Genomic DNA, 24,976 nt, shown 5'->3' on the forward strand with positions numbered 1-24,976 from the left:
ATGTTTATCATTCTTATAGCCAGGGCAGGTATATTAGATAAGACAGACTTGGAAATAAATGGATAAATAAATGAATTAATATATTCTTTACTTTTTTTAGTCATTATTCCTCTTCACTACCTGACTCTGAGGCCTGGGGTAGGAGGGAGAGCAGGAACTCAAGAAGTCTTTCTCAGACATGGATGCACAGGTAATAATATTTATAATAATCATCAGCGGAATTCCCTGGCAGTCCAGTGGTTAGCACTCTGCACTTGCACTGCAGGGGGCCCAGGTTCGATCCCTGGTCGGGGAACTGAGATCCTGAAAGCTGTGCAGCCAAGTTAAAAAAAAACAAAGAAAGAAAAACATCAGTGCACAGGTAATAATACCTATAAAATAACAATAAATGGCTGGCACTGCTCTTAGCATTTTATGTATATTAACTCATTTATTTATTTACTTATTATTATTTTTTTTGGCTGCGCGGTTTGCGGGATCTTAATTCCCTGACCAGGGATTGAATCCGGGCCCTCTGCAGTGACGGCACCCAGTCCTAACCACTGAACCACCAGGGAACTTCCTAACTCATTTATCTTTACAACAACCCTGCATTGAAGGTCCGATTAGTATATCCACTCCATAGATGAAGAAGCAGAGGCTCAGAGAGGTTAAGTAGTTTGCCCAACATATACAACTACAGTGCCTGGCAACTAGGATCTCTCCACTGGGTGCTCACCGTGGCATTCAAGGCCCTTCACAATCTAAACACAGTGCACATTTGCAGTCTGAACTCCTCTTTCAGATTCTACCACTTGCTGCTAGCCGTGGACATCCCCTCACTATCCCCCACCCTATCTCTGCCTCCTGAAACCTGACCCATCCTTCAAGGCCCTGCTCAGATGCTACCTTTCCCATGAAGCCTTCCCTGGCCCACCATGCTGGGAAGACTCTCTCCTGCCTTTGTGTTCCCCAGGCATTCTGCCTTGTATCATATTATGCTGTGTGTGTGTGCATGCCCCCCGTGTGTGCGTGTGCAAACCTGGCTCTAAACCATAAGCTTCCTGAGGGCAGGGCCTCACCAGGCCAAGTCAGTGCACGTATTAAAAAATAATTACTCCCCCCCTCCAACCTCCCCAAGTCCTTGGCTCTCCTGGGGACTTGCGTTGGGAACAAAAAGTCAGTCCTTGACAAATGTCTGGGACTTTCTGCCAGGTGGGGTCACTTGGCCAGTTGTGGAGCCACAGTTCTCTGGTGGTCTTGTGGTCTTCTCCACTCTGGGGCCCCTCATCCCCCAATACCTCTAGGCTATGGCTCCCCTCTCTACTGAAGACCCCAGGACCCCCGACCTCAGTGGAGCTGAAGATCCAGGGACACGGGGAGTGGGATGTATGGGGAAACTGGAGCCCCCGCCCCCTTCAGTCTTAATGTTCTGCCCTGATTATGCCTCGAATATGACTCCCAGAGAAGGCAGGGGGGGATGTGGAGACGAAGGAGGACGGCGAAGAGAGGTACCTAGGGAGGACAGGGGAAGGCAGGCAGAAGGAAAGATACGCGTGGTGGGAGATGGCAGGAGGTGGCGGTGGCTCGACCTCGGGCCGCTCTGGACTCTTCGCCAGGGCCAGGAAGGGCCCGAGTCTGGGCGGCGGAGGACAACTTCTGCCAGCAGCCCGCGGGTCCTGTCCGTCTCCCGCGCTGCGGTGCGCAGCCCCGCGCCAGCCCTCCCGGGGGAGCTGGAGCCCGGGTCGTGCGGTTCCCCACCCGGGGCCACCCGGGCGCCCACCCCCACGCCCACCGGCCTCCTCACCTTCGGGACCTGAGGGAGCGACGGGCCAGCGGAGCCCTGAGTCCGGGCCGGGCTGCGTGGGGGGGAGGCGCTGTTCTTCCCCGCGCTAGCTGCGCCCGGGGTTCCGCAGCGCCCGCCCGGGCTGTGGCGCCATCAGCTACTGCGAGGCTGCGGGGCGGTCGGGCCGGGGCTCCGGGGAGCTCCCGGGCGCCGAGGGGGGTCCGGGGCGGGCTCCAGGCGTAAACACCCAGCAACGTGACCGGAACTGGCGAACGAGCAGTAGGGGGGAAGGGGGGGGCGGGAGAGATAAGGGGGGAGGGGAGGGACCTGGGACTGGCGAGGAGGGGCCGTGGGCGGGGCGGGGGGAGGGGAGGCTGGCTGAGCGCGGTCGGGGGAGGGGGAATCCCGGGAGTCCCGGGAGCCCCGGGAGCCAGGCCTAAGGACCCCGGCGGGCTGCCGAACTCGCGGAGCCGGCTTTGCCTGGAAACTGGAAGGGAAACCCGGGGAAGCCGCCGGCCACTTGCAGAGCAAGGGCGCGGCGGGCGTATCAGCACCGCGGACAGCGCCCAGGCCCGCAGGCCGCGATCCGCTCCTCCCCTCTGCCCACCCCCTGGCGTAGAAACCAGAGACAGTGCCCCCCACTGGCCCAGGGAAGGGTTGGGGTTGGGGGGGGGGTGAGCTGCCCAGGGGTCAGAAAATCTACCCTGTGCCTCAGATCTGTCACTAGCTGTGTGACCTTGGGTGAGTCACATCACCTCTCTGGGCGGCAGTTAATAAGACATCCCCTTTCCCTCTATTTGAGGGGCCCAAAAGCCAAGAGAAGATCCTTTTAAAACCCTAACTAAAGTCCAGAACATTGGGGTTGATCCGTTTTCACTGTACAGGGGAGGCTTCTGGACCGGACTGCTTGGCTTCTAATTCTGGGTCTACCAATACCTTCCTCCTTCTCGGACCCCAGTCTCCTCATCTGTAAAATGGGGTAATGATGGTCTACACGGCTCATAAGGTCTTTGGGTTGTTGTGAGGTTTAAGTGAAATAATACATGTAAAGTACATACAACAGTGCTGAGTGCTCAGTAGGCATTCTTGCTGATGATGGCAAGGGACCAGGTGGCACTGAGTGAGTGGCAGCTGGTTCAGAGTTCCCTCTGGGTGAGTCATTTCCATCCCTGCCTTCAGGGACTGGAGGAAGGGGCTGAGGGACTTCAGACTAAAGAGCTGGTCTGGCTTTTCCCACTCTGTTGCCAGCCGAATACTTCCTTCCCTACCCTCCTAGGCCAAATATCCAGAGAAATCTTCTACCTTTGTCTCCAGAACTGGGAGACCTTTGCATGAGGGCCTTGGGGAAGGTTCCAACGACTCATCAAAGGTCATCCTGCCTTTTCTCTATGGATCCCTTTGCTCCCTTGTCCTTCCTAGTCAACTTTCAAACCTTAACTGGACTTGAGCGTCAATGGATAAAAGCTTTAGCTGCTCTTGGCAGATTCTCAAAAAATTGAAATTACTCTCTTAGTTGGCTTGACAGGCAGTGGGGTTTAAAGGCATCTCAAATCCCGCCCTGTGGTAACTCTAGCTTCTAGCTGTGCTGAAGGTAGCTCCTCTTCACTCCATCTCCCCTGAGGAAACCCCTGGGAGAGGAGCAGAAAGGCCAGCCCAGTGCTGCTGCTTCGTCCCTTGCCGTCCCTCCTGGGGCAGCATTCCTGGGCCATGTATTGTGTGTGTGTCTCCAGCAGGGCTATGGGTCTGATAAACCATTGATTTACCAGTTCTGGTGAACCAACCCCTCAATTTCATGAGATATTGGTAAGAAGGATGAAAGGTATGTTTTGTATCCCCAGAAGACATGTGGTATGAAGGACCTGAAAACCTGGTCTCTGGTCTGAGCTCTATTACTTACTAGTTAGGTAATTCTGGGGAAGCCTTAACCTCTCTGAGCTCCAGTTCCTCCTTAAAATAGTAAAAAAGGGAAAGCAACATCTACTCTGCCAACAGGATCATTGTGGGGTTGTCATGAGGTGAGAGTGAAAGGGTTTTGTAAAGTGCATGCAGATGGAATTGTTATAACCAGGACCCAAGTGTTTTTCTCCTTGATCAGTATCAAGATGGATCCTGGAGGGACTTCCCTGGTGACACAGTGGTTAAGAATCCGCCTGCCAATGCAGGGAACACGGGTTCAAGCCCCGGTCCGGGAAGATCCCACATGCTGCGGAGCAACTAAGCCTGTGCGCCACAACTACTGAGCCTGCGCTCTAGAGCCCGCAAGCCACAGCTACTAAGCCTGTGTGCCACAACTACCGAAGCCCGCATGCCTAGAGCCCGTGCTCCACAACAAGAGAAGCCACCACAATGAGAAGCCCGCACACCACAACGAAGAGTAGCCCCCGGTCGCCACCAACTAGAGAAAGCCCGCGCACAGCAACAACGAAGACCCAATACAGCCAAAAAAAAAAAAAAAAAAAGAATCCGCCTTCTAGTGCAGGGGATGCGGGTTCGATCCCTGTTCGGGGACCTAAGACCCCACATGTCGCGGGGGCAACTAAGCCTGCGCACCACAACTACTGAGCCCGCGCACCACAATGAAAAATCCCGTATGCCGCAACTAAGACCCAACACAGCCAAAAAAAAAAAAAAAAAGATGGATCCTGGGACTCTGGCTTTTCACCAGCTGAAGCAAACAGCTCCAGATGCCTGTCTGATCTGTGGCCCTGCCTGGTCATGGGGGGCTCCAGCCTTGCCACAAGAAGTGCTTCTGACAGAGTCCTGCACTGGGCCAAGCTCCCAGCTGGGCCTCTAGGGCTGTCCGTGGGACACCTGCAGGAAAAAATCCACATGTGAGACAACAAAAGATGTGCACAAAAGCATCCAAGGAATAACTGAAAATGATGAACCAGCAGAGCTAGGGCTTAAGCTTTTGGGCAAGGAGACTTTGAGGTGCTTCCTTGGAGGAGGTTAACAATCAGTCAACACACAGAGTACAGTAATATTGAGCAAAGCTGACTGCATGGTCCTATACCTGACATTATGGGGAGACCCAGAGACATATTATGACATGGAGATTATGATATTGTGGATGATGATGTTGATAATAACACTTATTAAGCATGTTCTATATGCCAAGCCATCTACTAAATACTTAAAAAAAATCATATTTCTATTTTCAAAATTAAACTTGTAACCAAGTCAAAGAAAACTAAATTGTATAAAAAGTGTACATCAGGCCTCAAAAGTAACATTATTTTGAGCTGAGCACTTTACCCACATAATCTCATTGAAACTTCAGAGAAATCCTACTGGAAAGGTTTATTCCCATTTGTAGGTGGAGAAAATGAGGCTCAAGAGAGGTTAAGTTTGATACCACCCAGCTTGTAAGCAGCAGAGCCAGGATTCAAACTCCAGCCCGATCAAGGCCAGGGGTGGGGGACTTCCCTAGTGGCGCAGTGGTAAAGACTCTCTGCTCCCAATGCAGCGGGCCGGGGTTCGATCCCTGGTCAGGGAACTAGATCCCACATGCATGCCGCAACTAAGAGTTTGCATGCCACAACTAAGGAGCCCGCGTGCTGCAACTAAGACCGGCGCAACCAAATAAATAAATAAATAAATTAAATAAAATTAGTGGGCTTAAAAAAAAAAAAAGCCAGAGGTGGGCTTCATCAGGCCCCTCAGAGAGGAGGTGACTCTGGCGGTGGCAGAAGGTACCCACAGTGATAACAGCTCTGCATTGGTCGGTGTCCTGGCAGGGAACATTTAAAATGAATCATTTGAAGAGAGTTAAGGGACTGTCTACAAGGTTGTGGGGCAGAGTTTAAGAACAAAGGATAGGCAGAGATGTTACCATCCCTAGGCCTGGAGGGACAAGAGACGGCAGTTATGAGAGTTCAGAGAGGATGGGTATGGGGAGAGGGCTACTTGGCAGGAGCTGTGGCTTTCCTTAAAATGAAGCATCTGACCCACAGGGACCTGGGAGGGAACTGAGGAATAAATATCCCAACCTCACTCTCCTTTTGCCTCCCCATCTCCTGCTGGCGCCTCCTCCAGCCAGTCCCAATCAGAAGCCAGAAGTTAAGGGAGTCCATTGACACTGCTTGCATAGGTTGACTTCCTGGGACACAAGCAGAGTAGAGAAAGGTGTGGAAAGGTTCTGGAGGAAGGAGATATCTGGCACAACCTTCCTCAACTTGGGCCCCATTTGCTGTTCTCTGCCAGGCTGCTGCCCACTGAGTGCTCCAGCAATGGTGGATGCCAAGATGCTCTAAACAGGGGGGCAGGTGACAGTGTTACAGGGATACCCTCTTTTCTTCAAAGACTCTGGCCATCTGTCCTGACCCCAAAAGACCACCCAATCTGGGTCCCTTGGGATGCTGTGGCTAGAGGGATTGGGAGCTCTGGGACTGGAGACCCAACCAGAAGTTACTGTGGATAAGCCTTTTAGTCAGCTTACCTTAAGAATGAAAGATCAAACTAGGACAAGGCTGCACTCTGCTCAGGGGTGAAATGGCTGATTTGGATAAAACGGTCCCTAAAATCTCAGCTCTGACTTTTGGAGTTTGAGATCATTCCTCAACCACTAGCATGGCAACAGGAATGAGCTGTGTGTGTGTGTGTGTGTGTGTGTGTGTGTGTGTGTGTACTAGGCCACAATTCAGCCTCAGACACATTCCCTCTGCCTCAGCCCTGCCCACATCCTCCTTCTTCTAGGGCAGAGAGCTCAGATGCTCACCCGACAGACTTCATTGAAGGGATCCTGCGGGGTTCCACTGCCTGTGCCTGAAGTTCTTCCATTTCAGACCACTTTCCATGATCTTGGGCAGCTAGCTCCCCAATTCTTTCATGATCTGGTGTAACTGTGGCCATTTTTTCCCTTAATTTTTCCCTAACTTTGTATTAGCTTTGCCACACGTAATTTTGCCTTAAACGTACCACCTCCTTTAGCCAATTCTTTTAAATGTTGTGTTTTATTACAGAAGCATTAGAATTATACTTCAGAAAGGTTGGGAAATGCAGTAACAAAAATCCACCTGTAATCCTACTGCCCTAGTGCAACTAGTATTATTTTTGTGTATTATCTTCTAGTTTGTTCGTATGAATGATGATTTACATAGTCATCTTCATGGCCTATCTGCTTTTTTTTTTTTTTTTGGCCATGCCGTGCAATTTGTGGGATCTCAGTTCTCTGACCAGGGATTGAACCCAGGCCACAGCAGTGAAAGCCCAGAGTCCTAACCACTGGGCTACCAGGGAACTCCCTGGCATATCTGATTTTTTTACCCATATTATATCACAACTTTTTTCCCCCATGTTTCTGTGGAGTCTTCACAGTGCTTGCAGCCTCTTGAAGATAATTGGCTATTTGTGGCTGGCTGTTGTCTTTTATTTGTTTGAAATACATTATCATTTTTGAATAATTTAAAACATTTTTAAAGAAGATAAAGAGCTTGTAATCTCACCACCGAGATAGTACAGAATTATATACAGACTACGCAGACAATTCTTAAAAATACCTAAAAAAAAAAAGACATGCTTATACTTGTAAAAGTAAAAACTTCCTCATCCTCCGACTTCAACTTCTCTGCCCCAATTTTTCCACCATTAACAAATTCTGTGTATACGTACACACACACACTTTTTTTTTTCATTTTTAAGGTACTGACATCATATAGCACCACACCCTGTTCTGTTTTGTGTTTTTTTTTTTCCACTTGTATGTTGGAAATCTCGTAAAAATCATTAAATGTTTTCATTCACTAATCGATGCCTATGTATCAAAATTAAATTTTTTTTCCCACATTATTCATTGTAGAAAGCTTAGGAATTTTTGATAAGTAAAGATATAAAAACAAAATTGCCCACTTATACCTTCCGGTCATAACAAATCCTAACATTCGGCATTAAAAAATTTTATTATATAAAATCTTAATTATGTATAATTTAAACATCTTATTTTGTAGTCTGCTTTTTGGCTTAGCAATATAGCATGAACATTTTTCTCCTGCTGCAGAGTGTTGTTGCACTGTATTGATAAACTACAATGTACTCTATCCATTTTCATAGTTTGATAATTAGACTGTTTCTATTTTTTAATGTTAAAAACAGCCATGTGGTGAATATCTTGGTAGCTTAATCATTTGAAAAGTGACTTTTATTGTCTTTTTTCTTATTGCACATAATGTTTATTTAGAAAAATTAGAATATATGGATAAGAGAAACTATAAAATAAAAATCACTATAACTTCACCTACCCAGAGATAAATCACTTTTTACATATGTTCCTATAGTTCTTCCAGATTTTTCTACAAATATCTCTCGGCAACAAGAGAAGCCACGGCATGAGAAGCCCACGCACCGCAATGAAGAGTAGCCCCCGCTCACCGCAAGTAGAGAAAGCCCGCGTGCAGCAACAAAGACCCAACACAGCCCAAAACAAATAAATAAATATATTTTTAAAAAGCGTTCTATTATCTATTTACATTTCTTCTGTGAATTGTTTGTTCACGTTCTTTGCCCATTTCTCTATTGGAGCATTTATCATTTCTTATTTCTTTACACTAAAAACTTTCAACATTTAAATTTTTTTTTTTTTTTTAATATATATATTTTTAATTTTATTTATTCATTTATTTATTTATTTCTTGGCTGTGTTGGGTCTTCATTTCTGTGCGAGGGCTTCCTCTAGCAGCGGCAAGCGGGGACCCCTCCTCATCGCGGTGCGCGGGCCTCTCACCATCGTGGCCTCTCCTGTTGCGGAGCACAGGCTCCAGACGCGCAGGCTCAGTAGTTGTGGCGCACGGGCTTAGTTGCTCCGCGGCATGTGGGATCTTCCCAGACCAGGGCTCGAACCCATGTCCCCTGCATTGGCAGGCAGATTCTCAACCACTGCGCCACCAGGGAAGCCCTAAATTTTTTATTGTAGTAAAATGTGCATAACATAGAATTTGCTATTGTAACTATTTTTAAGTGTACAAGTTAATGGCATTAAATACATTCACATTGTTGTGCAGCCATCACCACTATCCATTTCTAGAATTCTTTTCATCTTGCAAAGCTGAAATGCTGTGTCCATTAAACAGTAACTGCCTACTCTTCCCTCCCCACCCGCAGAACCTTGGCAACCATGATTCTACTTTCTGCCTCTATAAATAGAACTACTCTAGGAACCTCGTATAAGTGAAATCATACAGTATTGTTCTTTTGTGACTTGCTTATTTCACGTAGCATAATATCTTCAAGGTTCATCCATGCTGTAGCACGTGTCAGAATTTCCTTCCTTTTTAAGGCTGAATGATATTCCATCAATGTGTAGACCACGTTTTGCTTATCCATTAATCCCTCCATGGATACTTGGTTTGCTTCTACTCCTTTGCTATTGTGAATACCACTGCTATGGATATGGATGTTCAAATACAGGCATATGTTTTTTAAACCAGTTTGACATTTGCCTTTTAATTTTGCTTATTGTGCTTTTGTGATGTGCTAAGTTTAAATATTTCTATTTTAGTCAAATCCATTAATCCCTCCCTGTATGGCTTCTGCCATTGATGCCAAGCTTAAAACAATCCATCCCCATTTTAATAATCACAATACTTACCTATGTATTTTTTTTACTCCTTTATACATATATTTATACACTTACATTTATAGTTCATCTGAAATATATCTTGTGATGTGAAATAGAGGCCTTGCTTTTTTTTTTTCCCCCCCTGTAAATGGCTAATTGTCGCATCACCATATCCATCACTAATTTGAAATACATATATTACACATACACACATGTGGGGATGTTTTCAGACCTTCTGTTTCCTTGGTTTCCTTGTTAATTATGTTGGGGAAGCTTAAAGAAAGGATACTCAGAGGCAATTGCTAGCCTCATGCTAGACACTATATTTAAAGGTCAAAGGCGAGCTGCCAACCTATCTTGTCTGTATCTCTTTCTCTGTTTTCTTTTACATGATGCCTCTGTACTGGTTAAGTTCTTCATTCCCTGTTGCTTCCTGTCAGTTCTTTAGCTGAGACCTAGTGGAAAGCTCAGATGAGGATTCTCAGGATTTATGTAATCTTGATTTTTGTTGCACCCTGGGGAAGGTGCCTGTGGATATAGCGACACATGTCAGTAGCATTTGGACTCCGCTGGAAACTTTTCCAGTGCTCCTGAGCATGGGTCCACCATCCCTAAGGGGAAGATAAGCTCCCAGGGGCTCTACACCGGGAGCCAGATTTTCTCCTCTCTGCAGAAGTTTCCCTCCTGCAAAGCATGTGTATTGTCCTGATATGAGAGGCAGGTGAATTGCACTGTTCAATGTACAGACAATCTCTGTGTTTATAAACATTTCTAAAACTCAGCTCCTTCAAACCAGGCTCCCAGGACGCTGTGGGCCATGTTGGTCTCTGCTCAACTCACACTAACGTTCTGGGGTGAAAGTAGTTTGAAGGCCTGAGTGGAGCTGATCCTGGGGTCAGGCAGCGTGCTGGACCAAAGCCATACTGTTTTAATTACTGTTACCTGAAAATAGATCAATAATCTGTAAGACGCATCTGTAAAGCATTTATAGTAGTTTAATTATTTTTATGCATAACTGTCTGGGTAGATGGAACAGGTGTCATAAGGAAGTAAGGCACAGCGGAATTAAGTGAATCCTCTCGAGTCACTCAGCAAGTCAGGTTTCCGTCACAGTCGGATTTGGAGAACCTGACTCCTCGCCCCGTGCTCCACAGAAAGCCCGCTCTGCTGCGCCGCTGGGCAGGCGGGGCGTGGGTGAAGGCAGCGACGCGGACAGCCTGCGGTCTCGCCGCCGCGGCAAGGAGCGCGGTGACCCAGCCCCGGCCGGCTCCAGGGGCGGGGCCGGCGGCCGCCCTGGGGGTGGGGGATGCGCGCTGCCGGCCGCACCGCCTGGGCTCCGGCCGAGTCGCCTCGCGTCCGCCCCGCCCGCCGGACCCGCGCCGCGGAGCGCGCCCTCGGCACTGGCCTGCGGCAGCCGGAGCCGCCTCCACCGTGCGGCCCGCGACGGAGAGGGAGTTGGCGCCGGCCGGGAGGCATGGCGGGTCGCCGGGCGCCGGGGGAGAAGCGCTGGCAGCTGGTGCGCTGGTGAGTGAGCACCGGGGGGCGCGGGGCCTGGTGCGGGCGCGAACCCGCGCGCCCCGCGTGCTGAGGCTGGGCCGGGCGCGGGAAGAAGCGGGGGCGCTGGCCCGAAGTTTCTTCTCGAGCGGAGGCAGCGGGGCCGGGTTTAACGAGAGGCACTGCGCTACCTGGTCATCCCCATCCGGCGTCTCCGAGCTCGGTCTTTGCGGTTCTCCAGAGCGAGCGTCGCCGGGACCCTGGACCGTGTTCCTGACGTCAGGCTTTGGAGGGACCCCGGTCCTCCTTACAGACGCGTTGCGGGGTTTCCTCACTTTCCTCCCCGCGCCTTAGCTCTCTTTGTGCAGTGGGGCTCCCCCTCCTACCCTCATTCCTTCTGCTGCTCGGGGTCGGGCCACGGACTGGGCCCCGCCCGAGAGGGCACGACCTACAATTCTCATCTCTCCTGTTCAAGGAGGTGCTTCAGTTCACCCACACGCGGACCGGTGGTTGTGGGCACTTGGGGGATAGGGTGTTTGAGAAGGGGGGCCTAGGAAGGGAGGGAAGAGGTCCCGGTGTAGGTGGGTGGTTGCCTCTACCCTCACCGAGTCCTGCCCAGGCTGGGAAATCAGAGCCTGCTGGTGTCAGGTCTCGAGACTGCAGGCCAAGAGGGTTTCAGACGCATCGCAAAGGGGTTGGGCGCATGTCCCCGTTGTCCGAATGTTCAGGGCTGGGTTGGGCCCACGTCCCCGTTGTCCAAATGTTCAGGGCCGTTTCAACCAGGGGCCTGACCTCTGCTTGGCGGAACTTAGACTGCAGGACAGCCTGCGCAGCCCACTCCTGCCCTGGAAGGACTCCAAGAATGTCTGGCTGGGACCCCTCCCCATCGCAAATCATCCCACCCAAACCAGGGCCAGGAGCATCTTTGAAGTAGCATTCCGGAACACTTCTCACCAGGTACATTCTGTAGCCTGAATACAAAGAACAACAATAATATCGTTAATAATAGCAACCTGGCTTCCAGAGCACTTCCTATTGGCTCTACCATAATCAGGCATTGATTCAGTTACTCTTCACAGTGATACTCAGGGGAAGGCATTAGCACCCCCCTCTTTCAGATGAGGAAACTGAGGCTCAAGGAGGAAAGTGGTTAATCAATGTCACCCAGCAAGCAAGTGACAGAGTCAGGGTTTGAACTCAGGGCTTCCCCAGGGGCTTAACTCCTCCTCTGTTTTGCTTCGTATTTCCTGAACACAGGGCCTGGCTGCCCATTCAAGTTCACATTGTCAAAAAAATCTCAACATGTCAGAGCAGGAGAGGGGTCAATGGGTCAGCCTGCTTAGCCCATCCCGCCTTTCAAGGGTTCCAGGAATCAAAGTCCAAATAATCAAAATTATTATTTAGCAGTGGAGCTACTCTTCAGATGAAACCTCAGTACATAAATCAGATAAAAGTAGAGTTAATCTGTTTGAAGATCTGGTGGGGAGTGGGCAGTTACTTAGTGCCCTCTCCCTGGAAAGGAGGCACCACCCTAGGACCCCGGAACTTCCCAGATCACTTTGTGCAGTTTGATTCCTTCCCTCATTTCATGGAGGAGGAAACAGGAAGAGTTTTAAAGGGGCAGAGCTTGGATTCCTGCTCTGACTCTCTCTGCCCTGATGCCTGTCTGGGTTGGATCTTGGGCTGAACCTGATGAAGCATAAATCATTATTAGTACCCTAATTAGGTTTTTTAAAAAAATTTTATTTGTTTTTTATTATTTATTTTATTTATTTACTTTGGCTGCACCGGGTCTTAGTTGCGGTACACGGGATCTTCATGGCATGTGGGATCTTTTTTTTTTTTTTAGTCATGGCAGGTGGACTTCTTAGCTGTGGCATGCATGCAGGATCTAGTTTCCTGACCAGGGATCGAACCTGGCCCCCCTGCATTGGGAGTGCGGAGTCTTACCCATTGGACCACCAGGGAAGTCGCTAGAACCCTAATATAGGTTTTAGGTCACCTTTCACTCCTGGGTAAAAAAGCCCATTGCTCTGAGAAGGTCCTGAAGATGTGACTTGAGTGATCAGACAGCCTGGCAGGGAGCACTCTTTTATTTTTTTAAAATAAATTTATTTATTTATTTATTTTTGGCTGCGTTGGGTCCTCCGTTGCTGCGCGCAGGCCTTCTTTAATTGAGGTGGGCAGGGGCTACTTTTCCTTGTGGTGCGCAGGCTTCTCATTGCAGTGGCTTCTCTTGTTCTGGAGCACAGGTTCTAGGCGAGTGGGCTTCAGTAGTCGTGGCACGCAGGCTCAGTAGTTGTGGCGCACAGGCTTAGTTGCTCTGTGGCATGTGGGATCTTCCCAGACCAGGGTTCAAACCTGTGTTCCCTGCATTGGCAGGCAGATTCTTAACCACTGCGCCGCCAGGGAAGCCCTGGCAGGGAGCACTCTTGAAGGCAAGACACCTTCTGAACTCCATGGCACACTCCCAGCATGATCAGCCTTGGCCCCTGCTTCCAGGATTTCAGATTGAGTCAGTTTTCTCAATTCAAATTGGCTTAAGAGAAAAAGGGAGTTTACTGGTTTATGTAACTGAAAACACCAAGAACTCTCCATGTTTCAGGCAAAACTGGATTCAAGTGCTCAAATAATGTCACCAAATAATGCCCTACTCTCTCTGTCCTTTCTCTTTCCTCTGTTCCCTTTTTATTCCCTTGTGGAAGTGCGGTGGCTCTCAGGAGCTGCAGGCAACCCTCCAGATGACTAACCCTCCTGGAAAGACAGCTTCCCTTTTTCAGCGGTTCTAGTAGAAGTTTCAGAATGTCATCCCATTGGCCTGTTTTGGGTCACATGGCCATCCTTCAGCCAATCACCATGGCAAGGGGGATGGACTGCTCATATTGGCCAGGCTGGGTCATGCGCTCATGCTGGGAACTGGGGGCTGGGGTTAGCTCCACCCAAACAACAAAATTTTGGGTGGGAGAGAGGGTGGTGAATACTCATTGGGCAACAAATATGTCTGATGTCTACTTACTCTTTTAGAGCAGCTCTTGCTTTGGAGGCTTCTCCTCCAAACTCTCCATAAAGTACCAAAAACTAAATTAGAATTTGGTTGGGTTCTTTAGCTCGAGTTATTAGATATGTATGACTTTTTAGCTTCTGATTATTTCTGAGGGCCTGTTGCCCAGTTTCTGATGGTGGGGCTTCAGATCTGGGAGAAGGAACTGACAGAGGCTAGAGGCTAAGGCTGTGTGAGTACTTGAAAAACATTGCAAAGTGCTCTGGCAACATTCTTTTTACTGACTGTAAAGTATTCCATTCTAAGTTGAACCATAATTTCTTTGTCTAGCCTCTACTGATGACCTTTTAGGGAATATTTTTATATTATAAATATCACTGCAGTGAACTTATACCCATGCAAACATGTGCAAAGATAATGGTTGGATATATTCCCCAAAGTGAAATTGCAGAGTGAAAGCACATGCACATTGTGAAAGATACTGCCAACTTGATCACCAAAGAAATTGTACTATTTTATATTATCTCCAGTGATGTGTAAGTTGCCACAATTTTGCTCACACTGACAATTAACAAACTTTTAAATCTTGGCCCATGTCACTGGTGAAAAATGGTCTCTCATTGTTGTTTTAATTTTTATTTCTTATATAAGTTGATTTTTTTATGTTTATTGGTCATTTGTGTTTCTCTTTTTGTAAACTCCTGATTTGCTTCCTTTGTCCTGTTTTCCCTGTTGATTTGCTCATTATATATATATATATTTTCATATTAATCTGCAAAAGCTCTTTATCATGGAGATGTCTTTTTTATTTCTTAGTAAATTTTATATTTTAGAACCGTTTTATTTTTTTTAAGATTTTTTTTTTTATGTGGACCATTTTAAAAGTCTTTATTGAATTTGTTACAGTGTTGCTTCTGGGTTTTTTTTTTTTTTTTATGTTTTGGTTTTTGGCCATGAGGCATATGGGATCTTAGCTCCCTGACCAGGGATCGAACCCGCACCCCCTGCATTGGAAGGCGAAGTCTTAACCACTGGACTGCCAGGGAAGTCCCTAGAACAGTTTTAGATTTACAGAAAAATTGAGAAGATAGTACAAAGAGTTCCCGTATACCCGACACCCAGTTTCCCATATTATTAGCTTCTTACATTAGTATGGTACATTTGTTACAATAATGAACCAATGTTGATATATTATTTTGACCAAGTTCCATAGGTTATTTATATTTCTTATGTCCTTTTTCTGTTATAGGGTCCCATCCAGATACCACATTGCATTTAGTAATTAACGTAATTCCTCTTCTCGGCTGTGACAGTTTCCTGGACTTTCCTTGTTTTTGATGACTTTGAAAGTTTTAAGGAGTACTGGTCATATTTTGTAGAATGTGCCTCAATGGGGATTTGTCTGATGTTTTTCTCATTATTAGATTGGGGTTATGAGTTTTGGGGGAAAAAGACCACGAGGATAGAGTGCCATTTTCATGCATCATATCAAGGATACATACTATCAACATAGCTTATCAATGTTGATGTTGACTTTGATCACCTGGCTGAGGTAGTATTTGTCAGTCTTCTCCACTGTAAAGTTGCTCCCATTCCCCTTTCTATAGTGTATACTCTTTGGAAGGAAGTTACTCTGTGAAGCCCATGTCTAAGTAGAGTGGAGTTATGGTTCACCTCTTTGAGGGCAGAGTGTTTACATATATTGTTTGGAATTCTTCTGCACCCGAGATTTGTCTCTTTCCTCCCCATTTATTTAGTTATTCAATCGTGTATTTATATCAGTATGCACTATTAGATATTTGTTTATTTTAACAACAGCTTTATTGGAAATCATGTGCCACACAACTTACCCAAAGTGTAAAATTCAGTGAGAATATATTCACAGGGTTGTGCAACTATCACCATAGTCAATTTTAGAACATTTTCATCATCCCCCAAAGAAATCCCATAACCTTCAGCAGTCCCTCTCCTCCATTTCCTCCCACCCCACTCTCCCCCAGCCTTAAGCAACCGCTAGTCTCCTTTCTCTCTCTCTGGTTTTGTCTATTCTGGACATCATTTCATATAAATGGAATCCTACAGTATGTGGTCCTTTGTGACTGGCTTCTTTCACTTAGCAAAATGTTTTCAAGGTTCAGGTTTCAATGCCTGCCTGACCTTCCCCAAAAATAAGTGTAACCTGTAAAGTGCCTGACCCTTCTCTCTTTTGGTGATGGGTTGCATCCTCCTGGAGGTGTCGCCCACCTCCATAACTGGGGGACTCTTACTATGAGCAGCTTCTACCCCACCCCCCCTTCTCATTCCTTTCAAAATGTCCCTGACTATGCCCAGGTCTTGATGCCTACTTTTCCAGGGATAATCTGAGAAGCTGGTTCTTGCTAAAGTTTTTTTTTTAATTTTTAAAAATTTTGGCTGCATTGGGTCTTCGTTGCTGCGCGCGGGCTTTCTCTAGTTGCGGCGAGCGGGGGCTACTCTTCGTTGCGGTGCGTGGACTTCTCATTGCGGTGGCTTCTCTTGTTGCAGAGCACGGGCTCTAGTCACAAGGGCTTCAGTAGTTGTGGCTCACGGGCTCTAGAGCACAGGCTCAGCAGTTGTGGTGCACGGGCTTAGTTGCTCTGCGGCATGTGGGATCTTCCCGGACCAGGGCTCGAACCCGTGTCCCATGCATTGCCAGGCGGATTCTTAACCACTGTGCCACCAGGGAAGCCCCTTGCTAAAGTTTTAATGGCTGCTCGTGCTTTACAAGGTTGACCCTTTGCAGTATTTAATCTCCTTCTGTGTACTGTTCAATAGAATTTCAGGTACAAAACAGATTAATAGGGAAGATATTTGGGGATGGATGGTGTTCTGTTTTTCCTATATTTAATGAAGTGCAGTGCAGCAAATACACTCACTAAGTTAACAAATTGGATTCATTAATGGAGATCATCTGTGTCAGAGCATTCTGTGGAAGAAACTGCCCAAGAACGTAGTGAGTTGATCACTGTGGCTGTTGTGATTTTTATGGAAACTGGCTCAGTCGAACAGGGTGCTGGGTGAGGGTGTGGCAGGGATTTCAGAGATGATCAGACACAGTCTTAGCACTCTAGCAGGGAGACAGACAGGCACATAAATAACTCACGCGGGCAGAGAGCGACGTTGTGATCAAGGATAAGCAAAGCATCCCTGGAACCTTGGAGCAACTTTGGATGCTGGCTGGGGGCGTGGGGACAGATTTTTAGAGGCAGTGTGGTTTGAGCAGTTGGGGTGGGGTAGGGCAAGATGCAGATGGAGGGAGGGCGGCTGAGATCTGAGCACAGCCTGAACAAAGGCTCCGAGGTAAGAAAAGGCAGGGCATCTTTGGAGAAGGACAAACAGATGGGGAATGCAGGGGTCTGTATGCGTGAATGTGGGCGGGGGTGGGGGGAGGCATGTAACGGTGGGAAAGGCTGGCGGGGAGCAAAGTGGGGAAGAACTAGACCTCTCAGGTGAGCCGTTTGGAGGACGGTTGATACGTGGTGGGAAACCACGAACCTTTTTGGGCCGGGGAGGAGCTGACAAGATCTGTGTTGGGAAGTGAGGGCTGGTATGGAGGAGGAAAGGATGTGTGTGTGCACGGAGGGGACTGGATGCCAGGGACTGAAGGTGCAAAGAAGGCCTGCCTCTGTTGCTTCCTGCGTGTGTGACCTTGGACAAGTTCACTTCCGTCCCCTGAACCTGTTCTTCCTCATCTCTAAAATGGGTTCCACCGGTTCTTAGGGGTTTGATATGAAGCTTGGAGGAGAGAGTGCAGGGAGTGGGTTTGTCTGTCGTTGGTGAAGCAGGTAAAGCCAGTGACTGGTGAGGACTGATGAGGATGGTGGGGAGGAAAGGAGATAATGATGACCACGTGACAGAAGCTTCCCTGGCATTATCTCATTTAATCATCTTAACCCTTCAGAGTGGGTGTTATTAGTACTCCCATTTTACAGATGAGGATTCAGGGACTCACAGTGGAAAAATCACTCACCTGAAGCTGGGAAGTAGAATCCAGGTCAGGGTGCCTGCAAAGAGTGGAGGACAGTCCCCTCCACCTGCCTTGGGGAGATGGGAGTCGGGGAGAGGAGGGGTGGCTATGGCAAGGAGGGGGAGCGCATATTGAGGAGCCCAAGGATGGGGAAAGGCACAGAAACTCATCATCAGAATAGGATGGGATTAATCAGGGCAGGCTTCCTGGAGGAGACAAGTTTTGAGCGAGGTTTTATAGGACAGGAGTCATCTTGGGGCAGGAAGCAGGTCATGGAGGAAGGTCATGTCCCAAACTGAAGTCATAAAGTCATGATCTTCCCTCCCAAACTTGTCCTTGTCCAGCTTGAATGGCACTGCAGCCAGATGCCCGCACAGACCAGGAACTCAGGAACAACTTTGTTGCCTGTCTCCCCTTCACCCATGTCCAACCCATCCCCCGGACCAGTGGACACTACCTCCTTTGCTCACTTGAGTCCTCCCATTTCTCTCCATCTCCAGCACTATCCCCTGTACAAACCAGCACTGTCCCACTTGGACCCCTGCAAGAACATCTAACCTGGCTACCTTGCTCTTTTCCACCAGGATGATCTTACTGAAATGCCCATCAGATCATATCGAAGAGAGTGAAGGGAGACAGGCGGGGACCAGATGCTTTGGTTTGGGAGACCACAGGAGCAATGAAAGCCCTCTGCCCTCCAGCAACGTGCATTCTGGGAAATCTCCTCCCCCAGCAAATAGCCTGTGCCCCATCGGGCAATATCAGAGCACCTGCACAATTTTTTCTTTTCATAGCACTTTATGCAGTTTGTAATTTCATACACAGGGACACACACACACACAATTAAACATTTGGAATAATAGGTAATACCTCTCCTGTATAAAAAGACACACTGTTAAAAAGTCACTCCCCTATCCCCGCCATTCCCCCAGCTCTCCCTTACTCCCACCCAGGTAGCTACTTTTATTAGCTTCTGTGTCTCCAGAATTTCTACATATGAAGATAAGCAAATAGGAATTCCTACTTTATTCTTTCCCCCTTTTTAAACATAAAGTACACATACTGCCCTTTCTGCACTTGATTTTTATTCTCTTAACAACATATCCTGGGGCTTCCCTGGTAGCACAGTGGTTAAGAATCCGCCTGCCAATGCAGGGGACATGGGTTCGAGCCCTGGTCTGGGAAGATCCCACATGCCGGGGAGCAACTAAGCCCGTGCGCCACAACTACTGAGCCTGTGCTCTAGAGCCGTGAGCCACAACTACTGAGCTCGCGTGCCACAACTACTGAAGCCCGCGCGCCTAGAGCCCATGCTCTGCAACAAGAGAAGCCACCGCAATGAGAAACCCGCGCACCGCAATGAAGAGTAGCCCCCGCTTGCTGCAACAGGAGAAAGCCCGTGCGCAGCAACGAAGACCCAACGCAGCCAAAAATAAAAATAACTAAATAAATTTTTTTTTAAAAAGTGTTTTAATTGAGGGCATTCTCTGTGTGCTATCATGCAAAGATCTCCAGGATACATTGTTTTTTTGTTTTTTTACATAAATTTATTTAATTTAATTTATTTATTTTTGGTTGCGTTGGGTCTTCGTTGCTGCGCGCGGGTTTTCTCCAGTTGGAGCAAGCGGGGACTACTCTTCATTGCAGTGCGCGGGCTTCTCATTGCGGTGGCTTCTCTTGTTGCGGAGCATGGGCTCTAGGTGTCCAGGCTTCAGTAGTAGTGGCACACAGGCTCAGTAGTTGTGGCGCACGGGCTTAGTTGCTCCCCGGCATGTGGGATCTTCCCAGACCAGGGCTCGAACCCTTGTCCCCTGCATTGGCAGGCGGATTCTTAACCACTGCGCCACCAGGGAAGTCCCTAAAACACTTTTTATGTCTGCACACTGTTTTACTCTATGGATGCACCGTAATTTATTTAACCAACCCCCTGCTGATGGGTGCTTGGGCCATTCCCTGTCTTTTGTCATTATAAACAGTGCCACGGATTACCTTGTCCAACATGCTAGAATCTGTAGGTAAATTCTCTGAAGGGGGATCGCTGGATCACAGAGGAATTACATGTATAATTTAGACAGATGTTGTCAGGCTATCCATCAGAGGGCTTATACCAATTGACAATCCCACTGGCAATGTATGAGAGGGCCTGTTTAAAATGATATATTGTTCACGTGATTATTTGATGGCTTCTCTCCCCACAAAACTGTAAACTCCAGGATGGCAGGGATTATGTATCTTTTGCTCATTGTCATGGGCACTCAATAAATACTGAATTAATGGACAGATTTATGATTCTACCAGGAATGGGTGGCCAGGGTGGGTGAGATCCTTTCGTGTTCACCTTGCCCAGTCCAGCTTCCCCGATCCTTGCTCTGGGCTGATTGTCGATCCAGAGGGTGGCTGGGACCCTGTGAGTGACCCTTGAGGTTCTGGAAGATCTAATCCTGACATCTGACTCATGACCCCCACTCCAGAGCAGACTTTCTCCTGCTGTGAACTCAAGAAATCCAATGTCTCAGTCTTATAAAGGGCTTGGAGAATGGACCCTTGTCTGATGCTTGAATCCCCTGCCCAGCATCTGCTTACATACCTCTGGTGACAGGGATCTCACTCCTTCCAAGTGACTCCTTTCAACTTGAGACAACTAACTTTTTAAAAATAAATTTATTTATTTTGTTTATTTATTTTTGGCTGCATTGGGTCTTCATTGCTGTGCGTGGGCTTTCTCTAGTTGCGGCGAGCGGGGGCTACTCTTTGTTGCGGTGTGCGGGCTTCTAATCGCGGTGGCTTCTCTTGTTGCGGAGCACGGACTCTAGGCGCATGGGCTTCAGTAGTTGTGGCGCACGGGCTTAGTTGCTCCCTGGCATGTGGGATCTTCCTGGATCAGGGATCGAACCCGTGTCTCCTGGCTTGGCAGGCAGATTCTTAACCACTGTGCCACCAGGGAAGTCCCAGACAACTAACTTGTAAAAAGTTTTTCCATCTATTGAGTTGAAACCTGCTCCCTGTAGCTGCCTCTTCTTCAGGGAATTTTAACTGCGGCTCTTTGGAAACAGGGCTTTCTGGCAGACGAGCAGGGGGTATATTTGGGGACAGGTACCTCTCATCTATCATTTTCTAGCAAGTAGGGCCAACTTCCAAAGGATCCCTGCAGAGCCCTGCCTGCCCACCTCCTCACTCTCTCCTGTCTTGCCTGCAGGTATGTGCAGGAAGGGCGGTTCCGAATTGAGGAGAGGACACTGACAGCCTTCCAATGGCTCTACAGCCCCCAGCAGCATCGCATCCTCAGCCGTGCTGACCTTGAGTCTCCCTCCAGGTAAGGGGACCCACTGCCCTTACTCTCATCCTTCCTCCAGGCCCCTCCAGTTGGTACTTATTATGCAGCCAGCCCCACACTGGTCCATAAACTCCCAGTGGGGAACCACGGCCCTCAGTGGCAGAGAGGCCTTCAGGGTCTTTGAAAGAGTCTGTCAGTCGGGGTGCTTGAAAGAGTCTGTCAGCCGGGGTGCTTGTCCAGCCTAGAATGCGCTGAGTGATTTGAGGCAAGTCATTGCCTTTGCTTTCTCCTCCGTAAAATGGGTATGATCATATTTTCCCTGCCTTCTATCAGGAAGATCATGAATCTCAAGTGAAGTGATGCCTGGAGATCATCAGCTGGTTCCTCTTATTTTATATTTTAGGCCGCACCTCACGGCATGTGGGAATCTTAGTTGCTGGACCAGGGATAGAACCTGTGCCCCCTGCAGTGGAAGTGCAGAGTCTTAACCACTGGACTGCTAGGGAAGTCCCGCTGGTTCCTCTTTAAGAGGGACAGTGGCTGGCATATTTGCTGGGCAGTCCCTGCTTTGACCTGGGCAGAGCCAGCCCTTCCTTTCTTGTCGCTCTCCTCCGCCATGCCAGAGAACCCAGCTGGGATCCTGAGTCCAGGTGAGGGGCACCCAGCTTCCTGCTCCCAGGCTCCTTCCCGCCCACTCTTCCTCCACACTGTGGACAGACATGAGCCGTGTTGGCAATCTCGATGGAGATATCCCTGGGAGCCCTGCTGCTGCCACACCCCTTCCCAAGGCTTCTGCTAGACCTGACCCAGGACCTTTCTTCCCACTTTCCCCATCAAAACTTCTTTGCACCAGTTTCTAAATTAGCAGGCCCCTTGAAGCCAAGAAAGAACAGGTCTTTCCTCCCAGGGGTGGAAAAGAAGAATGGAAGTGATGTCATTTGGGGGTACACCATGTGCTGGCCAGCAAGAGAACAGGGACAATGCTCTTACCGCATCTCCCCAAACCGGCCCCAGGAATAAGGTTCAGAGATGATGGGAGACTTCTCCTACCCAGACATCTGCCAGGAGTCATGTTTAGCTAAGAGCAATGCATGTGCTCTCTCGTCTCAATGACGATTTCAGAAGGTACAGGAAGCAGTGAGGGGGACAGGTATTCTGGATCCAGTTCTCCCCAAAGAGGAAGAATTAATTGGATGATGATGTGATGTGACAGGAACCCTGGGAAAGGTGACTCAGGCCACCTGGGAACTCTTGATATTCAGGAGATGGGAGGTCAGACAAATGCCCTAAACTCTAGGGGGCAGATTTCAAATCATGCAGAGAAAAGACGGAAAAGGCGCTAGAGCTTGAGGCAAGAGTATCAGGAAGGGTGTGGCAATGTGATCCTGAATGTACAGTTGTGAATGCTTGCAGGGACAGAGAAGGAGGCTGTCCTGGGAATATGCTGGTGAAGCACAGACATGAAGGGCACATGGTCGGAATTAGTTTCAGGCAACGTGCAAAGCCCTATTGTGAGCCAAGCACCATCTGACGTAAAGCAGCTTCTTCCTCACCTCCTTTCCTTTCGTCAAAGCTCTCCACTACCTGACATTATCTTATTTGCCTATTTGTTCATTGCCTGTGGCTCCCCTGGAATGTGAGGTCCATGAGGGCAGGGCCTTTTCCCTCTTGCCCTCTTCTGTATCCCGAGGTCCTAGCCCAGAGAAGGAGCTCATTAATCAGGCACCAGGTGAAGGACAAATGAACATAATGCAGGCTCACCGGTAGGAAGGCTGGAAGGGAAGCTAGCTCCAAGACTGATGTGGGCCAGCTAGCTATACCCGCCCAAGATAACAGCCAGGGAAGAAGAGGAGGGTGGACCTCCTGCTCACGCAGGTGGCTTGAGGCTAACCTTTTTTGAGCCAAAGAACAAGAATGCTCTTCAGAGTCACAGGAGCCCAGTTGAGTCCATGGCAGAAGGAAGCAATTATAAGATAGGAAGGATGCAGTCATTCAAAATAACTTCAGCTTTCATACCTGGGAAGGCTACCTCCCAGGAGACTTGAAGAGGAAGCTGCCATAGCTCCGTGACTCAGCACTCAAAAAATTAACTATTATTCTTATATCACAAAAGTTGTACTAACTTCTGTGTGTTTATTATGCGTCATGTTGTAAGTCCTTTGCAGGCATAAATTGATTTAATCTTCATAACAATGCTATGGTCTAGGTACTGTACTCCCCATTTATCAGATGACAAAGCTGAGGCGCAGGGTAAGTGGCAGTGCTTGCAACCACTATGCGCACTGCCTCTCAGAGAATGAGGCATGTGCCCCAAAGTGGGAGATGGTGAAGGTAATTTTTATCATTGCAGAGAGGAAATAAGTCCACGAACCATAAATAAGTGAGCTTAGCATCATTCCTGGTCAGGTTTCAGAGTCTGTTATTAAAGAGATGGTTTGGGGGCACTTAGAAAAGAAAGAGATGGAGGACCAGCAGCAGTGAGTGAATTCCCTGGGAACCCATCCTGCTGGGGGAAGCTTATTTGCTTTTCTGATTAGTTTTCTAGACTAGAAGGTAGGTTGGGGGTGGTAAAGCAGGAGACAGTGGTTCTGAGTTTCAGCAAGAAATTGTTCTTTTCTTCCCATCAAAGCCTACAGGTGACACAGAGGAATGTGGGCTGGGGGAGGGCACAGCTAGGGAGGTTGATGAGTGGGCTGCCCTTGCTGAGTCTGCTCAGTGTGTTCATGAGGGACTTGGTGAGGGAGGATGTGGACAGCATGCCGGTGACATTGCCGATGGCAGGAGCCTGGGCACCATCCCAACGGACAAGATGGCACAGTTGGACCCGAAGTGCCCTGGAGGCTTGGAGTCCAGGTCCAAGTCTAGAAGGTACAGTTTAACAGAAATAAAGGAGAAGTCTATTTTGGCCTCCAATCTTGTCTGCACCTGGGCAGCAGGCTGAGGGGATCAGCTGTCTGAGAGGTTCCAGTTGACTAGAAGCTTGGGTATGGCCCCATGTTTTAAGAAAATGCTCGTGTCTTGGGGCTGCAAGAGCTCAGGGCAGAGTCCAGAGCTGAGGAGGAAAGTCCTTCTATTTTGTCTCAGACTAAGAGGAATGCTCTATCATTTCCTCATTTATCTTGTGGACGGAGATTGAGCACATTCTTCTGCTAATACCATGCCGATGTTACCCTTGAATGGCTGAGCAGGTTACATTTTGGGGTGATGGGCTAGGCTGCTGAAGGGACTCAGAGGGTGGGTTGGCCACCCGCCTTCCTTTTTGCTTTCCACCCTGCTCCAGGTCAGGCCCTGGGGTTATGATGCCTTGTCTTAAGGAAGACAAGGGTCCTGCCTCCATGGGACGCACATTCTAGTGGGAGAGAGACAGACTATAGACGCATAGACAGGAGAATATCTTGAGATGATCAGAGTGCTGAACAAACTGAAACAGAGCATCAGATAAAGAGTGACCAGTGGGTGTGTGGGGAGTTTGGAAGAGGTGGATGGCCTCTCTGAGAAGGTGACGTTTGAGCTGAGTCCTGAAGGACTCAGGGGGCAGACATATGGAGAAGCTGCTGGTGAGGGGTGTTGAATAAAGGCTGGGGAGGGGCACAGGAGATGGGAAGTGAAACAGCAGTTACAAGGCCCTACCTATGTTCCAGAAGCAGGAAGCTGTTGTGGCCAGAGCAGAGTGAGGCCATGGCCAGCAGATGGAAAGGATGCAGATTTCCATGCAATTAAATGAAGGGCTTTTTAACATGTAGAACTGCCCGAGTACAGCGTGGGCTGCCCCCTGAGGGAGTGGGCTTCCCATCACTGAGATGTGCAAGCCATATTCAGAGGCCGCCCTCCGTGGAGGTTAGGGAGGAAGACTCAAGCGTCTCAAAGGCTCCCTAGGGCACCCTTCCTGCCTTCAACCCCTTCAA

At 48.5% G+C, this 24,976-nt stretch overlaps 1 non-coding gene across 1 annotated transcript; it reads left to right on the forward strand.

Annotated features, from left to right (window-relative positions):
- Nucleotides 1-222: 222 nt before the first annotated feature.
- TRNAA-UGC (transfer RNA alanine (anticodon UGC)) lies at nt 223-295 on the forward strand. The gene has a single exon. It is a non-coding gene; the product is annotated as a tRNA-Ala (tRNA).
- The last annotated feature ends 24,681 nt before the right edge of the window (nt 296-24,976 follow it).

This window comes from Balaenoptera ricei, chromosome 20, assembly GCF_028023285.1.
Source record: "Balaenoptera ricei isolate mBalRic1 chromosome 20, mBalRic1.hap2, whole genome shotgun sequence".
NCBI classification, from domain to species: domain Eukaryota; kingdom Metazoa; phylum Chordata; class Mammalia; order Artiodactyla; family Balaenopteridae; genus Balaenoptera; species Balaenoptera ricei.